This window comes from Cupressus sempervirens, chromosome 10, assembly GCF_028749045.1.
Source record: "Cupressus sempervirens isolate cs-2001-9-10 chromosome 10, ASM2874904v1, whole genome shotgun sequence".
In the NCBI taxonomy this organism is placed as follows: domain Eukaryota; kingdom Viridiplantae; phylum Streptophyta; class Pinopsida; order Cupressales; family Cupressaceae; genus Cupressus; species Cupressus sempervirens.
Genome location: NC_143127.1, coordinates 48,455,036 through 48,473,325, shown reverse-complemented (window position 1 = coordinate 48,473,325; position 18,290 = coordinate 48,455,036).

Here is an 18,290-nt window from a genome sequence, read left to right as displayed (position 1 = left end):
TAGCAATAAATAAGGATTAGATATGGCATGTTATCAAATTCATACTAGTGTTAGCAATTTGCATTGGTAGAAGCAATACCATTACATCTCCATTGCATATAGCTTATATTGACATAATTGACATAGCTCTTGTGAACAGAGAGGGCAGCAATTAGCATACATTGGAAACCTTAAATAATAATTAATGAAGGAAAGGTTTTTCACCATTCATTCAACATGTACTGACATCTTCCAACATGAACCCTAGAAACCATGTTGAATGAATGGTGAAAATCCTGATAGCAGAGTAACTGGCTATTCATCCAAGATCAGTAACATGGAAATTAAAATCAAGCATAGAATGTTGGAAATAATCAAGACTAACAAGGTTACTAAGAGGGGAGGGGTGAATCACTAACCCTAAAACTTTAATCCAATTCTGCATAATAACATATTTACCATTCATCCATCTAATCTACTGTATGCATGAAAAGATAAATATTTGTAACACATGAACACATAGATTTGGTGACCCAGAAACCTTCCAATTAGAAAGTAAAACTGTGGTGTGGATGATGCCCACAAAACTTCAATACTACAATATAAAGTTGGTCGGCTAAGGCTTACAATGATCACTTCAGATGATCTGCCCTGTCAGGACGAAGTAGGATTGCTAGATCCACCTTGTTAAAGGATTTACAAACATACAATGAAGTATGCACTCTGTTAGGAGATTTACAAAAGACTATCAAGTCTACCTTGTTAAAGGATTTAGCAAACTGATTCACCTGTTAGGATGAAATAGTGGATCTAGTTACAACTAATTGCTGATAAGATCATTTGTGCTCTGATCACTAGATGTGATGGATATTGCTTTTCCGAATCAATGTTGACCTTGTTGTATCCCTCTGTTCTGCTAGTGATTCACTTTCCCTCTTCTCAAAATATTGTAACACAACACAACCAAAAATATTCAACATCTCATCATTTCAAATGATATATATCATTCCAATATTTACACTGGCAAGTTCGGCCAAACACAAGTGAACAAGCATTACTAAGTTGGCCAGGTGGTAGAAAACTCGGGTTCCACAAACTGACTCGATGACCTTCTGATACTTGGCATCCACTACAATACATTGCATCATCATGCACTCGGTAAGAGTAGAAGCACGGTCCATACTAATCATTCTAAGTAGCTTGGAACTTGGTAACCATTGGTGACTTGGTGAATATTGTGTCACTCAGTAAAAATTGAATCCATTGATAACCTTCTTCACTTGGTAAACAGTGATTCCTTCATTTACCTTGTTTACTCGGTAATCATTGATTCCTTTGTTTACCTTGGTCACTCAGTAAAAACTAAGTTCTTTTTTTACCTTGATCACTTGGTAAACACTAAGTTCTTTGTTTACCTTTATCACTCGATAAACACTAAGTTCTTCTGATGACTCAGTGAGCACTGATTGCTTGGGGAACACTTTTCTGCTCGGTAACCACTAACTGCTTGGAGAGCACTATTCTACTCGGTAACCACTATTCTACACAGTAACCACTATGAACTTGGTAAATACTATTGAACTGCCCATATGCTCAATTTCCAAAGGAATGCTCGGTATCAACTGTTTACGTGCAGAATTTATAAGGTAACCGCTGAATTCTCAGTGTGAACTGTAGACTAGGTGATGAGCTCAGTAAGCATTCAAAATCAAATAAGTGTTGTGACTAATGACAAATATATCATAATTCCAACAATCTCCCCCTTTGGCATTAGTGACAAAAATACTTATGAGCCAAAACTTATATACAATATCTGACATACTGACAACTGATTCTGCCGAATATACATGGCTTCCTTACATATGACTCCCCCATACAATATACACAAAGTATTTACATGAGTTATATGAATTTTATTTACAACATATCTTTGTCCGTTTTGTACATTTATCTCACCAATAACTCTTTCTGAGTATCTTTTTCTCCCCCTTTTTGACAATAATGCTGAAAGAATAAAAAATAATGTATTTACATAGAAACACCAAAATGTGAGATAAACTCTGATTGTACCTGAAGAATGAGTTGTAGAGTCTTATCCCAATTCTCTTGTAGGATTTTGCATGTGGATAGATCTATTTGAACTTCTACAGAGAGTTCAATCACATGGTCTGCAATGGAGAAATTGTTGTCATGGACTAATGTTTTTGAATGGGTAATGTGCTTCTGCATTGTGTCCATGATGGGAAGGATCATATTTTGAATATCTAACAATGTAGATTGGATCCTTGACTCTTCTCTCAGAAATTCTACTTGTTTTTCTGAAAAAAATATTATCCTGAGGTGATGAGATGAGGTTGAACTGGCGTCAAGCTTCAGGTTTTGTGTGCTTGCCTTCAGATCCTCATCTATCTTATTCAATTGCTCTCTTATCTCCTTAGTATACTCAGTAACATCACAGAGCTTAGCAAAAAGAGATGTTACATTATTAAAATAATTTTCAATGTTGGCCAAAACTGTGGTTAATTCAACTTTTTTTATTGCTATGTGCTGAGCAATGTGCTCAAGCACCTTATTATCAAATTTCTTTTTTGCCTTCTCCATCAATTTTTCTTGACTGGAGGTATCCTCATTGAATTTATTGACTATGTCTTCTAATTGTAGCCAAATGTGTTGAGAAGTATCAAAATCAACACCTATAGCCTCTGTAATTATATTTTTAGCTTCATCAATAATTTTAAACTCTCTATCTCTCTCATTCCTTAGTTGTTTCTGCTTTGCCTTCAATTCTATGCACTGACTGAGCAGTCTTAGTTCATCAACTAAAGCAGTATCTGTATCTATCTTTGGAATGACAATTTCAGTATCCAAGTCTAAATCCTCATCAATTGTCTTGCCTATAAGCAGAAGTTTTAATGGAGTCTTTGGTTTTTCTGTTGTACTAACATCTTTCCCTTTGAAAACAGAGACAATGGTTGATGAGGTTGGACTGGCTGTCAAAACTGGAATAGAACCAACTAAAGGAAGACTGAGAGAGGGGCTAAATGTATCCAAAATTGATATACTTCCTAGAATTGATGTGCATGCCAGAGTATTCACAATTAAAGATCTTACTAGTGCAAAAATTGGTGCTAATGTAGCTGAAGTTGACAAAATTGGAGAGCAAATTGGAAAACTTAATGTATATACTGCAGGAGGAATAGATACTTCTAATGTGGTGACTACTGTAGTGGATGACTCAGTAACTGAAGAAGTTGCTTGTAGCTCGATAGATGAAGTGGAGGTATGCATCTTGGTAGATGACGTGGTAGACACTTCAATTGATGATACTTGGAGCTGAGATGTGGCAAGTGCAGATGATATATCTGATGTAGATGTGACCAAACCTGCTGAAGATGACTCCAACCTTGATGATGTCATAGTTTTAGGTGGAGAGTGAGGAAGGGATGCCATGACTGCCACTGCAATTTTCACAAGGTCATCCTCTTCTTTATCTACCTCTTCAGCTTCTTCCTCCTTGTCTTCTTCCTTCTCCTTTATCAGATCCTGAAGATCTTCTTTAGTTACATCCATGGAGATGGAATCATTACCTTGCTCATTATCACTGTCATCATCCTTGATTTCTATTGGGTCTACACTGGGCTTATGTAGATAATAGATATTTTTCCACATATTTGTAGCATCATTTACAATGTATTCAATATCTTTAATCAAAATCAAACAGGTGTGGAATCTGATCATTATTTTACCTTCATGGCTTTTCATTTCAGTTTTTATTTTTGCTCCAGTGAGACTTGGTCGGAGATTCTTCAGAGATTGCTCATAAATATCTTTCACCGTTTGGGTGGTTGACTTCCATCTTAGTTGCAATCTCTCCAGTAGTTCTTTTGAGATTTGAGGGCCAATCTGGTCTGGGGAGTATTTCCATTTACCCATCTTGCTAAGTACCAGTTCCTCAATCTGCATTTTCTCAGCATCAGTTCTAGTTTCAAATTTCAATGCTTTGAAATCTGTGATTCCAGCTCCTTCCTCCAATTGTTTGAGCCTTTGCTCAAATATGGGTGCAGACCTAACTAGTATAGGTTCCTTCTTACCTTTCTTGGTTCTTCTGGTGAATACTGCAGTAGGCTTCTCTTGGGTTTGGTAATAATTACCTTACCTTTCTTCTTTGGTTGTTCTTCTACAATTTCTTCTTCTCCTTCGTCTTCACCTTCTTCTTCTTCTCCTCCTTCTTCTTCTTCACCTTCTTCATCTTCACCTTTTCCCTCAGTGAGCATAAGAGGACCGTAGAAGTTTTTAATTTGGCTATTTTCCTCTTGCCCTTTCTTATGGCTTGTGGTAGCTTGATTTCAAGCTCAATTCTGGCCTTAGCTTCTTCATAGGTTCCAAAAAAATTTTGCCTTGGGTCTACTAGCTCATTTACCAGTGCCTCTATGATATCTCTAGCTTCATCAATATTTACCTCATATGGAAGAAGTTTTACCCATGCAACTCGGGGTCTGACTGCTTGAATGTATACCTTGTCACAGTCAACCATGAAGCACACATCATCTTTCTAGTCCTCAAAAAGCTTAGGAGGAATTTTGAATTTGTTATTCATTCTCTCTTTGAAGTCTTCAAAATAATTATCCATAATACTATCAAAATTTTTGCCCATCTCTGCTATGAATTCATTTATCTGATACCAAATTAGAATGTCTTTTCTCCATACTACTGTACCTTTTGAAGGGAAAAACTTTTGTACATAGAAAAATAAACAAACTAACAAAGAACCAAATTTACAAGAGTTGGTTTTTGAGGTCCTTATACTGTCCATGTTTTTATTAAGTTGTTTTAGCAGCACATCTGCTAGGTCAAACTCCATGTTTTTCTTCACAACCTTATAGGCTAAATCTACGGCATCACAGGGCATGCTATTCAATCTGCTGGAACTATAAATCTTATATGTAATTAAATAAATTTTGAATCTTAACTTTGCATTAGATACATTGTTAGGTTTCAATCCTCTACCATCCCATTCAGCTAGGGTTAACTTTTGAAGTTCATCCCGACTTAGGGTTTTAGTTGTTTTTTATTTGCTTAACATTGGCAAACTCATGATCTTATGAATCATCTTCTTTGTTATCAAGACGGGTTGCTCTAACCACAACTAACCATTATGCACACGACTTAAAATGTATCTTATCCATTTCATTTGAAAGTTCCTTGGTAGGTGCAGGATATGGGTCAAACCTTTGGTTTCTAGATGTTTGAACTCAGGTTTGAGGGTTCCATCCACACACAACTCCGCTAGGGCATTATCCATATCTAGTGTCCCTATTTCTTGAACAATGCATTTTAAATGAGTATGAATGTCATTTATAAGTTGTACCTTTGGTGGAATCTTTGATTGGACTCCATGTGGATCGAGCAATTCAGCTATGGCAGGAACGAGCTTGAAGCTGGGTGCTTTCCATTCTGCTCCCTTCACAAGCATTTCAAAACCTCTCTTTGCCTTGCTGCTACTGGTGCTTGCAGATGCCATTTCTGCTTGGTGAGTGAATGATTTTGTTAAAAAAATTCTTCGCTAGAAAATCACTTCAAATCGCTTGAATTCACTTTCTCACTCTTGGAAACTTCTTCGCTCTGTATATTCTAAATTCATGGTGAAAAATGAGATCAAATTCTTCCTTTTTGATGAAAATTTTGCCATTAATGCTTAGGTATGAAGGTAGCCGAGATGACCTAGGGTTTATCAGATAGTCACCAACTTACTCGGTAAACATTGCAACTTGGTAAACAAACAAAACCTTTTACATTACTGACCTAGCTCGATAAAAGCACCATACTGAACTATGTCTTGTATCTAAAATACTGATTTGTCATTTGCACTTCTACATTCTGGAACTGCTTAGGATATTTCTTGAAGATGCAGTCCCTAGTCCTTCTTGATGGGTCTAATTAGAAATGGTGGAGTCACCCATTTCTTGAGTGACATTACCATCATTTGAACTTTCTGGCTTGGTAGACTTAGGAATCCACTGTTGTCTCATCTATTTTCAATGTTGTCAGCTCTGGCTTTCTTTTCATCTTCAACTCTTCCTATGTTTATGTAGTTTTTGGATATATGACCGAGTTCAGTACATGTATAACATCTTATAGTAGTATCTTTGTTCCTTAGGTGATGCCTTGCACAGTTTATTCCAATGTGTCCATATTCTCCACAATAGTGACATCTACACCAAGTATTGTAGTTCCAACCAAATAATGCATTGACAATTTGTTCTACTTGATTGAATGATTTAGATCTACATTTAGATGCCTTGTGACATTGTTTCTTGCATTTGTGACATTTTCCTTCAAACTTTGGTTTTTCTTTGCATTCATTTGCTTTATGACCATGTTGATTGCAATTGTAGCATTTACCATTGCTCCAACATCTATTAGATATATGACCTAACTTACCACAGTGATTGCAAGTAGGTTTTTGATTCTTTTGGGTACCTTGTTTGGAAGATTCACCTTCTTCATTGTATCCAAGGCCTGCTTTACCTTTTTGTCTATGAAGATTCTGCTCATTTTTCTGATTCAATTGGTCCATATCTGCTCGAGATTTTATCATCCTTTCATTGACTTGTTTTTCAACATTTAAGTCATTTTTCAAACTTTCATTGATTTTTCTTTCAGATCTTAGATCACTTTGTAAGCTTGCATTGATTTGTCTTTTAGTGATTAAATCATTTCTCAAACTTTCATTCTCAGATCTTAGATTCATAATTTCTTCATTTGCATCAGATAATTGACCTACAAGATCTTCATGCTGAAGGGATTGATTATTTCTTATCTCTAAGTCTTCATTTGCCTTGTTTCTCTGTTCCAAAACTTCACATAACATGATGGATTGGATTTCTTGTTCTCTTTTCAGCTTTCTTACTTCTTCCTATAGAGAACCATTCTTTGCTAGGAGTTCCTTGATTGCTTCATTAGCTTCATTTGAACTGCTTGATGGTAAAAGGTCTTCAATCATTTCTTCAATATACTTATGATCATTCATTTATCTTGCAAGTTCCTTCCTTCTTTTTAGAGATTGAGAAAGATGCTCCTTTACTTCTTTGAGTTGAGTCATGGCCATTTCTAGATCTAGCTTTTCATTCTCAATAGATTTGTCAAGTCTGAATATCTCCATTATCCTTGATCTTTGCTCAAGCTATCAAACTTTATCTTGAGAACCACAAAGCTCTTATACCAATTGTTGGAAATAATCAAGACTAACAAGGTTACTAAGAGGGGAGGGGTGAATCAGTAACCCTAAAACTTTAATCCAATTCTGCATAATAACATATTTACCATTCATCCATCTAATCTACTGTATGCATGAAAAGATAAACATTTGTAACACATGAACACATAGATTTGGTGACCCAAAAACCTTCCAATTAGAAAGTAAAACTGGGGTGGGGATGATGCCCACAAAAATTCAATACTATAGTATAAAGTTGGTCGGTTAAGGCTTACAATGATCACTTCTAATGATCTGCTCTGTCAGGAGCAAGTAGGATTGCTAGATCCACCTTGTTAAAGGATTTACAAACATACAATGAAGTATGCACTCTGTTAGGAGATTTACAAAAGACTGTCAAGTCTACCTTGTTAAAGGATTTAGCAAATTGATTCACCTATTAGGATGAAATAGTGGATCTGGTTACAACTAATTTTTGATAAGATCCTTTGTGCTCTGATCACCTGATGTGATGGATATTGCTTTTTTGAATCAATGTTGACCTTGTTGTATCCCTCTATTCTGCTAGTGATTCACTTTTCCTCTTCTCAAAATATTGCAACACCACACAAAGAATGATATTCAACATCTCATCATTTCAAATGATATACACCATTCCAATATTTACACTGGCAAGGTCGGCCAAACACAAGTGAACAAGCATTACTGAGTCGGCCAGGTGGTAGAATACTCAGGTTCCACAAACTGACTCGGTGACCTTCTAATACTTAACATCCACTACAATACACTGCATCATCATGCACTCGGTACGAGTAGAGGCACGGTCCATACTAATCATTCTAAGTAGCTTGGAACTTGGTAACCATTGGTGACTCGATGAATATTGTGTCACTCGGTAAAAATTGAATCCATTGATAACCTTCTTCACTTGGTAAACATTGATTCCTTCATTTACCTTGTTAACTTGGTAATCACTGATTCCTTTGTTTACCTTGGTCACTTGGTAAACACTAAGTTCTTTGTTTACCTTGATCACTCGATAAACACTAAGTTCTTTGTTTACCTTTATCACTCGGTAAACACTAAGTTCTTCTGATGACTCGGTGAGCATTGACTACTTGGGGAACACTATTCTACTTGATAACCACTAACTGCTTAGAGAATACTATTCTGCTCGGTAACCACTGTTCTGCATGGTAACCATTATGAACTTGGTAAAAACTATTGAGCTGCCCATATGCTCAGTTTCCAAAGGAATTCTCAGTATCAACTGTTTACCTATAGAATTTATAAGGTAACCGTTGAATGCTCGGTGTGAATTGTAGACTAGGTGATGAGCTCGATAAGCATTTAGAATCGAATAAGTTTTGTGACTAATGACAAATATATCATAATTCCAACATAGAAAATAGCAATAAATTGTAAGAAAAAGAAGAGAAACTAGTATCTCAATGAATTAAATACAATTAAAAATATAACTTATATACTATCAATGTTATATCAAGGTTAATGATAAAAATAAAATTACGGTTATCTAATAACATCAACAAGACAATCATAAATATAGTGTAAATTATGAAAACAATCATGTGAAGAATATAGGAATTTAGTCTAGTTGGTTAATACAACAACCCAAACTCTGTCTCAGTTTAGTGAAAAACTAGATGCTACATATTGAACACAAATACCTATTTAAAAGGCCATTCATATTTGTAAAAACCAATAAGGAGATAGCTACTTCAAGTGCAATGTTTAATACCTATTGGTTTTTACATTTGAAGAATTAAATAAAAGCAAGAGCACTGTAGGTGTTGAATGCACTATTCATGTATTACCTAATTTACCTGAATAAGAAATAATAGTGGAAAAAAATAGTTTTCTATCAAAATAGTGAAATTTTTTAATAATTTTCCCTCTATTGTGTGAAGTATGGATGATTAAGATTTTTAGTTTGTAGTTTTAAAAGGAAATATTATAGATATCTCTCAGTTTTGTAAGTTTAAGATTTCTTGATTTTGATAGTGTAAGAAATTTCACCACTTTCAATTCATCCTCATCCCCAATTCAAGAAACATTCCACGATTTCAACATTATTTAAGATTTTTTAGTTTAAGTTTGGACCATTAATGATTTTAGTTCAATACTTTAGCTATCAACTTCTTATTGCAAATATCTCGGACCTATCAACCAATCTAATAGATTTACATATTCAAATTGGGCCCTCGATAGTGTATTGAAGGCACACTCTTGACTATGTGGGTGGTAGCATCCATAGACTTCTCTATCACCTACACCAATTCAATTGAAATTTTCAAATCAAAAATTACTATGAAGGAAGGAACATTACAAGTATTAATAGAAGAGATGAAACAATGTGTGGATTGAATAAGCAAAGCCCAAGGTTTATTCAATGCAAATCAAAAGGAGGGGAACAAAACACTGGATTGGTGACAATGTGTTATTATTCTTAAAAATAAAATCTAGGTTTTTTATTATTATAATATTATTCCCAAACTAATATGTCATCAAGATCACACACCCAACACTTCAAGCCAAGGTTGCACGAGGACAAGGCTACTTGGGTACTTGGTTTAGGAGCATCAAGAGTGCCATGAAGGCTTTGAACACATCAAGGAATAAAAGGAATGATATTTGGTCTAGAGGACCTAACTATGAAATACTAAGGCCTATAGTGGCTATGGATTGTAATGAATTCAAGAATGTAATCAAATGTCCTAATGGTCTTGGTATGGACCATAGGACCAAAATTTGTCAAGTGGAACGTAAGATGCCAAATGGGATAAAATGAATGTAACAAGTCCTAAATAATGGAATAAGGTCAATTTTGATCATAGGTAAAGTGGTAGGAGTCTAGGGGTTTACATTTCAGAATTTTGCAAATTTGAAATTCAAATTCCTAACAGTTAGGTATTGGAGGGTGTAAACAAATCTATTGTTTTTCAAATTTCAATGATTAGAACCAACTAGAATTGACCAAGGAAGGTTGGAATATGGTCTATAAATCCTCTAAAATGTGTTTGATGTAAGAGAGAGATAGAGATCTAAAGAGTTGTACAGAAGATACAAAGTGAAGTCAATAATAAACAATTCCCTTGAAAATTTAAGTTTGTCACATGATTTATTGATTCAATTGAATAATCAAACATTTGGATGGAGCTATGAATTAATATAAGATTTTAATACTGACTTGAATGTTCTCCTAAAAAAGTTCCATTAGAATTTCCATTTTGTATTGCTGATAGATTCATCTCATGCTACTGCTTTTTCTGATTCAGAACTTTTTTGATGGTAACTAGGGCCATTCTCTGAATGTTGTCTCTATTTTGTTAGATTGTGGTGATTGATTAGGAAACTATTGTACATACTTCATAAATTATTTGGGGATTGGGGCATCACCTTGAAGAAAAAATAAAATTTGGGCCCTATTTTATCAAGATTTTGGGCCGACATGTAATTATTAATTATAACCCTAAAGTGGTTAAAATACTTGTATAAAAAGGCTTAGGGTTAGGGATTTTTTCATAAGTTATAATGCAAAATTGGTTCTTGCAGTGGTATTGAGCTATAAGGGATTACAGATTGTAATCAGTTTGTATTCACTAGATCATAATATATCAGACTTATTGTTTAGTGGACATAGCCCAGGGATTGGATGAACCATGTTAAATCTTGGTGCCTTGTGTTCTTTTATGTGTGATCTATTATTTTCTATTATTGGTTATATTTGCATGTAGTTTTTATTTCTCTTCATGGTTTAATCCTAACAAGTGGTATCAGAGCCTAGTTATTTTTCAGTTATCCTCTACAAGAAAGTTTCATGATTGAGTGGGAGTCTCACGGTTGAGTGGAAGCAATGGCAGATGAGGGTAAGCTAAGGATTGATAGGTTTAATGGGCAGAACTTCCAGTTATGGAAGATGCAAATGGAAGACTATATTTATCAAAAGGATTTATGGAAGCTATTGGAAGGCAAAGCCAAGAATCAGGGATATATTTCAAATGATGAATGTGATCTTTTAGACAAAAAGGCACTTGGAAGCATTTGATTATGCCTAGCACCATTGGTGGCATTTAATATTACAAAAGCAAAGATGACAAAAGAATTGATGAAATCCCTAGTGACACTGTATGAAAAGCCCTCCACTTCAAACAAGGTATTTCTAATGAAGCATTTATTTAATATGAAAATGGTAGAAGGTGGATCTATTATAGATCATTTAAATAAGTTTAATACTATTACTAGTCAGTTATCTTCTGTGGGTATCAACTTTGAAGAAGAAATTAAGGCTCTCTTGATTTTGTGTTCTTTGCCTAAAAGCTGGAATGGCTAGGTAATGGTTGTGAGTAATTTTGTTCCTAGATCTAGTATCCTAAAATATGATGATGTGATCAGTGTTATTTTGAGTGAGGAAACTCGTAGGAAAACCTCAGGTGGATCTACATCAGGAAGTGCTTTGAATGCACAAAGCAAGGGTAGAATGACTGAGAGAGGAAGTAATTCTAAAAATTGTGATAAATCAAGAGGAAAGTCAAAGGGGAGGAGGTCTCAATCGAGACGACCAAACAATTGTTGGTACTATGGGAAACTAGGTCATAAAAAGAAAGATTGTTGGAATCGAAAGAAAAATGGAGATAAATTAGATGGAGACAAGGAGGCAATGTGGTAAATAAAAAATCCAAAGAGGACATTTTGCTTCTATCTTTAGAAAGTGTTGATGATTCATGGGTTTTAGATTCTAGTGCTTCATTTCATGCTACACCTCATAGAGGTTATTTCATTAATTATGTCCAAGGGGATTTTGGGCTTGTTTATTCGGGGGATAATGAACCCTGTCAGATTGTTGGAAAGGGAAAAATTAAGATTAAGTTGAAAAATGGGAATCATTAGCTACTACATGAGGTAAGACATGTTCCAAGGCTAAGTAGGAATTTAATTTTAGGAAGGCAACTCAGTGATGAGGGTTGTGTAGTTACTTTTAATGATAAAAATTCAAAGGTTACAAAAGGTTCCCTTGTAGTAGCAAAAGGTGTGAAAGTAGGCACCTTATATATTTGTACAGGCCATATTTTTCCTTCTACTTTAATTGTTTTAGAGAAAAATGAATGTTCGGGAACAATTGATGCAGTTGAGTAGGGAGAACAAATAGCTGTTGTAGATTCTAATACAGTGTTGTGGCACAACATACTTGGGCACATGAGTGAGAAAGGTATGAAAGTTCTTTATTCAAACAAATTTTTACCAGGTTTGAAATGTGTTAATATGGATTTCTGTGAAAGTTGTGTGTATGGAAAACAAAGGAGAGTGAGTTTTACAAAGACTAGGAAGAAAAATTAAAGGGAGAAATTAGAGCTTGTGCATACCGATGTATGGGGACCGGCTTAGGTATCTTCTCTTGGTGGCTTTCATTACTATGTTACATTTATTGATGATGCAACTAGAAAAGTATGGGTTTATTTCCTTAGACAAAAATCTGATGTATTTCAATCTTTTAAGAAATGGAAATGCTTGGTTGAAAATGAGACTAGTAAGAAATTAAAATGTCTCAAATTTGATAATGATGGTGAGTATTGCAGTCATGAATTTGAATATTATTGCTCCACTAATGGTATTCATAGACAGAAAACTATTCCAAAGACTCCATAGGAAAATGGAATGGCTAAATGCATGAACAGAACTATAATGGAGCACCCAAGGAGCATGAGATTGCATGTTGGTTTGCCCTTACACATGTGGGTAGAGGCTATCAATACTATTGTATATTTGATTAATAGAGGTCCCTCTACTCTTTTGGGCTATGATATTCTAGAGGAAGCATGGACTAGTAAGAAGGTGAGTTATTCTTTTCTCAAGACCTTCGGTTGTGAAGCTTTTTCTCTCATAGATTTTGAAAATGGAACCAAGCTAGAAGCTAAGTCAAAAAAATCTGTATTTTTTGGATATGGCATTAATGAATTTGGTTATAGGCTTTGGGATTTTGAAAATTATAAAATTTTAAGAAGCAAGGATTTCATATTCAATGAGAAAGTTTTGTACAAAGATCTGTTGCAGCAACATGAGAAGAAAGAAGATGATTATGTAGTGCTAGATGATACTCCAAAAGCTAATGTTCTAGCCATTCCTCATGATGTGCAACAACTACCATTCCTCATGATGTGCAAAAACTACAACAACAAATACCACACACACCAGTGAATGTTAGATGGTCAACAAGGCAAATTAGACCTCCAAAAAGATTCTCTCCCTCTTTGTATTTCATTTTACTTACTGATGCTAGTGAACCTAAAAGTTATGATGAAGTTTATAGATTGAAAGAAGAGGAAGGGGGTAAGAAAATATTTAAACCTAGGTTAGTTGTGAAAGAATTTACACAGAAAAAAAGAATTGATTTTGATGAGATATTTTCTCCTGTTGTTAAAATGACTTCTATCCATACTATTTTAAATCTTATAGCTACTGAAGATTTGCAATTAGAGTAGCTAGATGTTAAAATAGCCTTCCTTCATGGTGATTTGGATGAAGAGATATATATGGCTCAGCCACACAGATTTATGGTCAAAGGTAAGGAGAACTTAGTGTGCAAATTGAAGAAAAGTTTATGTGGCTTGAAGCAAGCACCTCGGCAATGGTATCTAAAATTTGATAGTTTTATGCATGAGCATGGATATAATAGATGTCATTCATATTAATATGTTTATTTTAAGAGGTTGGATGATGATAGCTATATTATTTTATGTTTATATGTGAATGATATGCTTGTAGCTGGGTCTAACATGGATCACATTAAGGGGTTGAAATGGAATTTAGCACATGCATTTGCTATGAAGGATTTGGGGGCAGCAAAACAAATCCTTGGTATGAAGATTTGCAGAGATAGGAATAATAGAACATTGACGCTATCTCAGGCCAATTATGTTGAGAAGGTGTTGCAATATTTCTCTATGGAGAATGCCAAAGCTATTAGCACACCTTTACCTGGTCATTTGAAGTTGACTAAGGAGATGTGTCCCAAGACACAAGAAGAGGAGAATAAGATGTCCAAGGTACCCTATGCTTCAGCTGTAAGAAGCTTGATGTATGCTATGGTATGTACAAGGCCAGATATTGCACATGCAAAGGGAATTGTTAGCAGGTATATGAGTCATCCAGGAATTGAGCATTGGAATGTAGTCAAATGGATTCTCAGATATTTGAGAGGAAAATCCAATAAGTGTTTACACTTTGGGGGCTCTCTACTAATTTACAAGGCTATGTTGACTCTAATTTTGTAGGAGATATTGATACTAGGTAGAGTACTAGAGGTTACATCTTTACTGCTGGTGGGGCAGCCATGAGCTGGGTTTCTAGGTTACAAAAGGTTAATGCTTTATCCACTATAGAGGTAGAGTATGTAGGTACTACAGAGGTAGCCAAGGAGATGATATGGCTTCAATTCTTCTTGCGAGAATTGGGATATCCTCATAAGGATAATTATTTGTTCATAGATAGTCAGAGTGTCATTCATCTTGCAAATAATTCCACTCTACATTCAAAAACCAAACACATACAGTTGTGGTACCATTCCATTCAGTTAGTTTTGGAGGATGGATAGTTAAAGCTGGATAACATACGTACCAATGACAATCTAATAGATATGTTGAGAAAGGTAGTAACAAGGGAGAAGTTGAGCTCCTCTTCAACTTCAGTTGGTCTTCTAGACTAAATATGAATAAAAGAATAGTAGAGGCCCATGTGGTAGTAGTATTGCTACAGGATCAGTCTCTAAGTGGGAGATTGTTGTTTAGTGTGGAGCTTAATTGGTCACCAAGTGAGATATTGTTAGATTGTGGTGACTAATCAGGAAAGTACTATACATACTTCATAAATTCTTTGAGGTTCAGGGCATCACCCTGAAAAAAAAATTTGGGCCCTATTTTAGCGAGATTTTGGGCCAACATGTAATTATTAATTATAACCCTAAAGCAATTAAAATACTTGTATAAAAATGCTTAGGGTTAGGGATTATTTCATAAGTTGTGATGCAAAAATTGGTTCTTGTGTTGGTATTGAGTTGTAAGGGATTAAAGATTATAATCAGGTTGTATTCACTAGATCCTAATAATATCAGACTTGTTGTTTGGTGGACATAGCCCAGGGATTGGGTGAACCATGTTAAATTTTGGTGCCTTGTGTTCTTTTCTATGTGATCTATTATTTTCTATTATTGGTTATATTTGCATGTAATTTTTATTTTTGTCTGTGGTTTAATCCTAACATGTTTCACCTAGAATGGGCCATCTGTAACATAAATGAGATATTACTACCCTAATATATGCAAGAAGTGTGGTTTGATTGGTGTACACCAAGAGAATTGACAAGTAAAGCTAATGAATTTGAAGCCAACTGGCCTTAATAAGGGGTTTGTTTCATGTTGAAAGATGTATGTACATGTTGAATGAATGGTGAAAAACTTGATAGCAGAGTAACTGAGTTTTTTTATTGATGTAGGCAAGCTTTTACCACAAACATGTTGAGTCTTTGCAAAAAACCTATTGAGGTTTTAGGCATACTCTATCAGTTAAACAAATAAGTATGCCTAGTAGTAGTCCCACCAAATAAAAGGATTTTATAGCACCAAATCAACATGATATATTCTTTGCAATAATAGTAGTAGGGAGAATTAATATATATGTGAAAGAAGTTATCCAACAGACCACAAAATAGAAGATTAACACTTTTCCAGAAATTCAAACTATAAAGTCGTGGCTGTGTGCCTATGCAAAGAATCTAAAAGCCTTGCCCAAGAATCTAGTGCACCAAATGATATCTCACAGGTAAATTGGTCAAATGAAAAGTACCAAATAAATCTTGTTAATTAGGCTATTTCATTTTGGGTTGAAAACATTAACCATTGCAAGTTTCCTCAAGGCAGCATGATCTCTATGACGAAAAGATTAATTTTTTTTTTAGTTGAGTTTCCAATTAAAATTGAAGCCAATAATGCATGGAAGATCTGAGTTTTGTCTTTTGAGTTAACATTTTCTATAAAAATGATCTCACTTTAGTTCAAAATAAAATAATAGTAAGTGCCTCACTGAATTAACATTTTTCTAGGAAATTATCACACTTCAATTTAAAATAAAATAATAGTAAGTACTTTCGAAATAAAATTGAATAGTTGAGAAGATTCTTTTTTGGTGTTAGTTTTGAACGTAAATTGATTGCATAACAATGTGCATAACATTTTTCTACAGCCTTCATATCCTATCACAAAACTTACTTGTGACAAAGGCCATGATGTGCATTATAGTAGTGGAGGTATTAATTTGCTATTGGAAATTAATTATGCAATTATGAATACAATTTAACATCTTCAATTGCAATTTGATGTGTATCCTTTTTTTGAATATTTTAGAGCATGTTGAACATCATGGTGAAGGAGTGGAGCATGTTCCAAGTGTTCAACATGTTGATGTGGTGGCGGATCAAAATGTTAATGTACATGATGTAGCATTGTTAAGTAAGAAAAATGCATGTTATATTGTACTAGTAGTACTTAATTACAGACTTGTAATAGTTAAAAAAGAAAAAGAGTATGCCAATTTATCCCCATTTACTTGTTCTTGCAATAGAGCCCCCTTTAGTGCAGTAGCCTCCTACTCCTCCAAAGAGAAGGAGCCATCATAATTTGACATTATGCGTGCTAGAAGAGGAGGAGAATGAGGAAGATATGAATGCTCCTATGAGAATTTTTCTTAAGAGAGCTAAGAAAAACAAAAAGAAGAAATGATGTTTTAAAAATGCTCTTTGATAAACCTTGTTGGATAATGAAAGAACTTTGTTTTAAGTAATTATCTATGAATGATGCATATTAATATTGATTTTTATTTTATGTTAATGAATATTGTTATGTGATAATGAAGTTTTGATTAGTATTGTGTATTAATGAATTTTATATCATATTAATGAATGTTATGTGATTGTATTGATTGAATGTTATAGTTCATAAATGGATAAATGAATGAATGAAGTATGTAATTAGATAATAATAGGTAATTTGGATTGATGTTAGGGGGAGGGGGGTGAGGCCAAATGAGCTTCCACCTTCATGTGATTGGCCTTGTTAAGTAGAGAATATTATAGAAACCAAGTGAAGCTCAAACTAACATACAAAGGAATCACAAAACCCAAATCCATCTACCTCATCTTCTCATCCCAATAAGTCATCTTTTCTGCCACTTTTATTTGGAAGGGTCTAAAGTTTGATCAATTCATCATCTGTATATCTTAAAATCATAATGCTCCAAAGAAAAGAATGATGTGCTTGAATAATGCACACTATTTCTTTTACCCACTTTATTTGGATGCCAATTGCTTGCATCACCAAGTTGAGGTAGTGTAACTTGTAAGGTGCCCAAAATATGTGCTCATATCTTGCCTCAACTAACGCAAAGTCTATAGCCTTAATCCACCAAAATCTTCTTAAGTGCCTAGTAGCACCCAACCTATCGCAAGATGCTAAGCAAGGTTACTAGCCTTTACCCAATGCTAACCTTTGCCTTTCCAAGTGGACTCCACTTTTCTAAGGTCTTACCCCCTCATTAGGGCTCTTAGAAAACTTGGTTCAAATTAAGGCTTTAGGGACACTAGCCCTCAACTAGACCAAATATGGAAAATTAGGCAAAATTCTTTCAAGGTTTCAAACAAAGACTAGTTTTGTCATTCGTAGTCCTATATACCTTAGTTTTTATTTAATACAAATACAAGAACTCCACCACTTAACCTTTGATTCAAATATGACCCCATTTTCCAAAAAGATTATCTAATATGAATACTAAAATCTCTTCCCACGATAGTGGTTGGCTTTGAAATGATTTCTACTAAGTTCATTTTTGTGTATAGAGGTTGGAAAGGAGCATTGGGCTCGCTAGGTTCACCAAAAATTTTGGCATGGTGCTCTCTGGAATATCCACAAGTTATGAAATTAATGCTATTGTAGTTTGAGCTAAAGTGGATGAAAAAATGATCTTCAACCATAAATTTTTTTTGTAACAAAAAAAAAAGGTTTACTTACTCTGTTCTAATCAAACGTTCACTT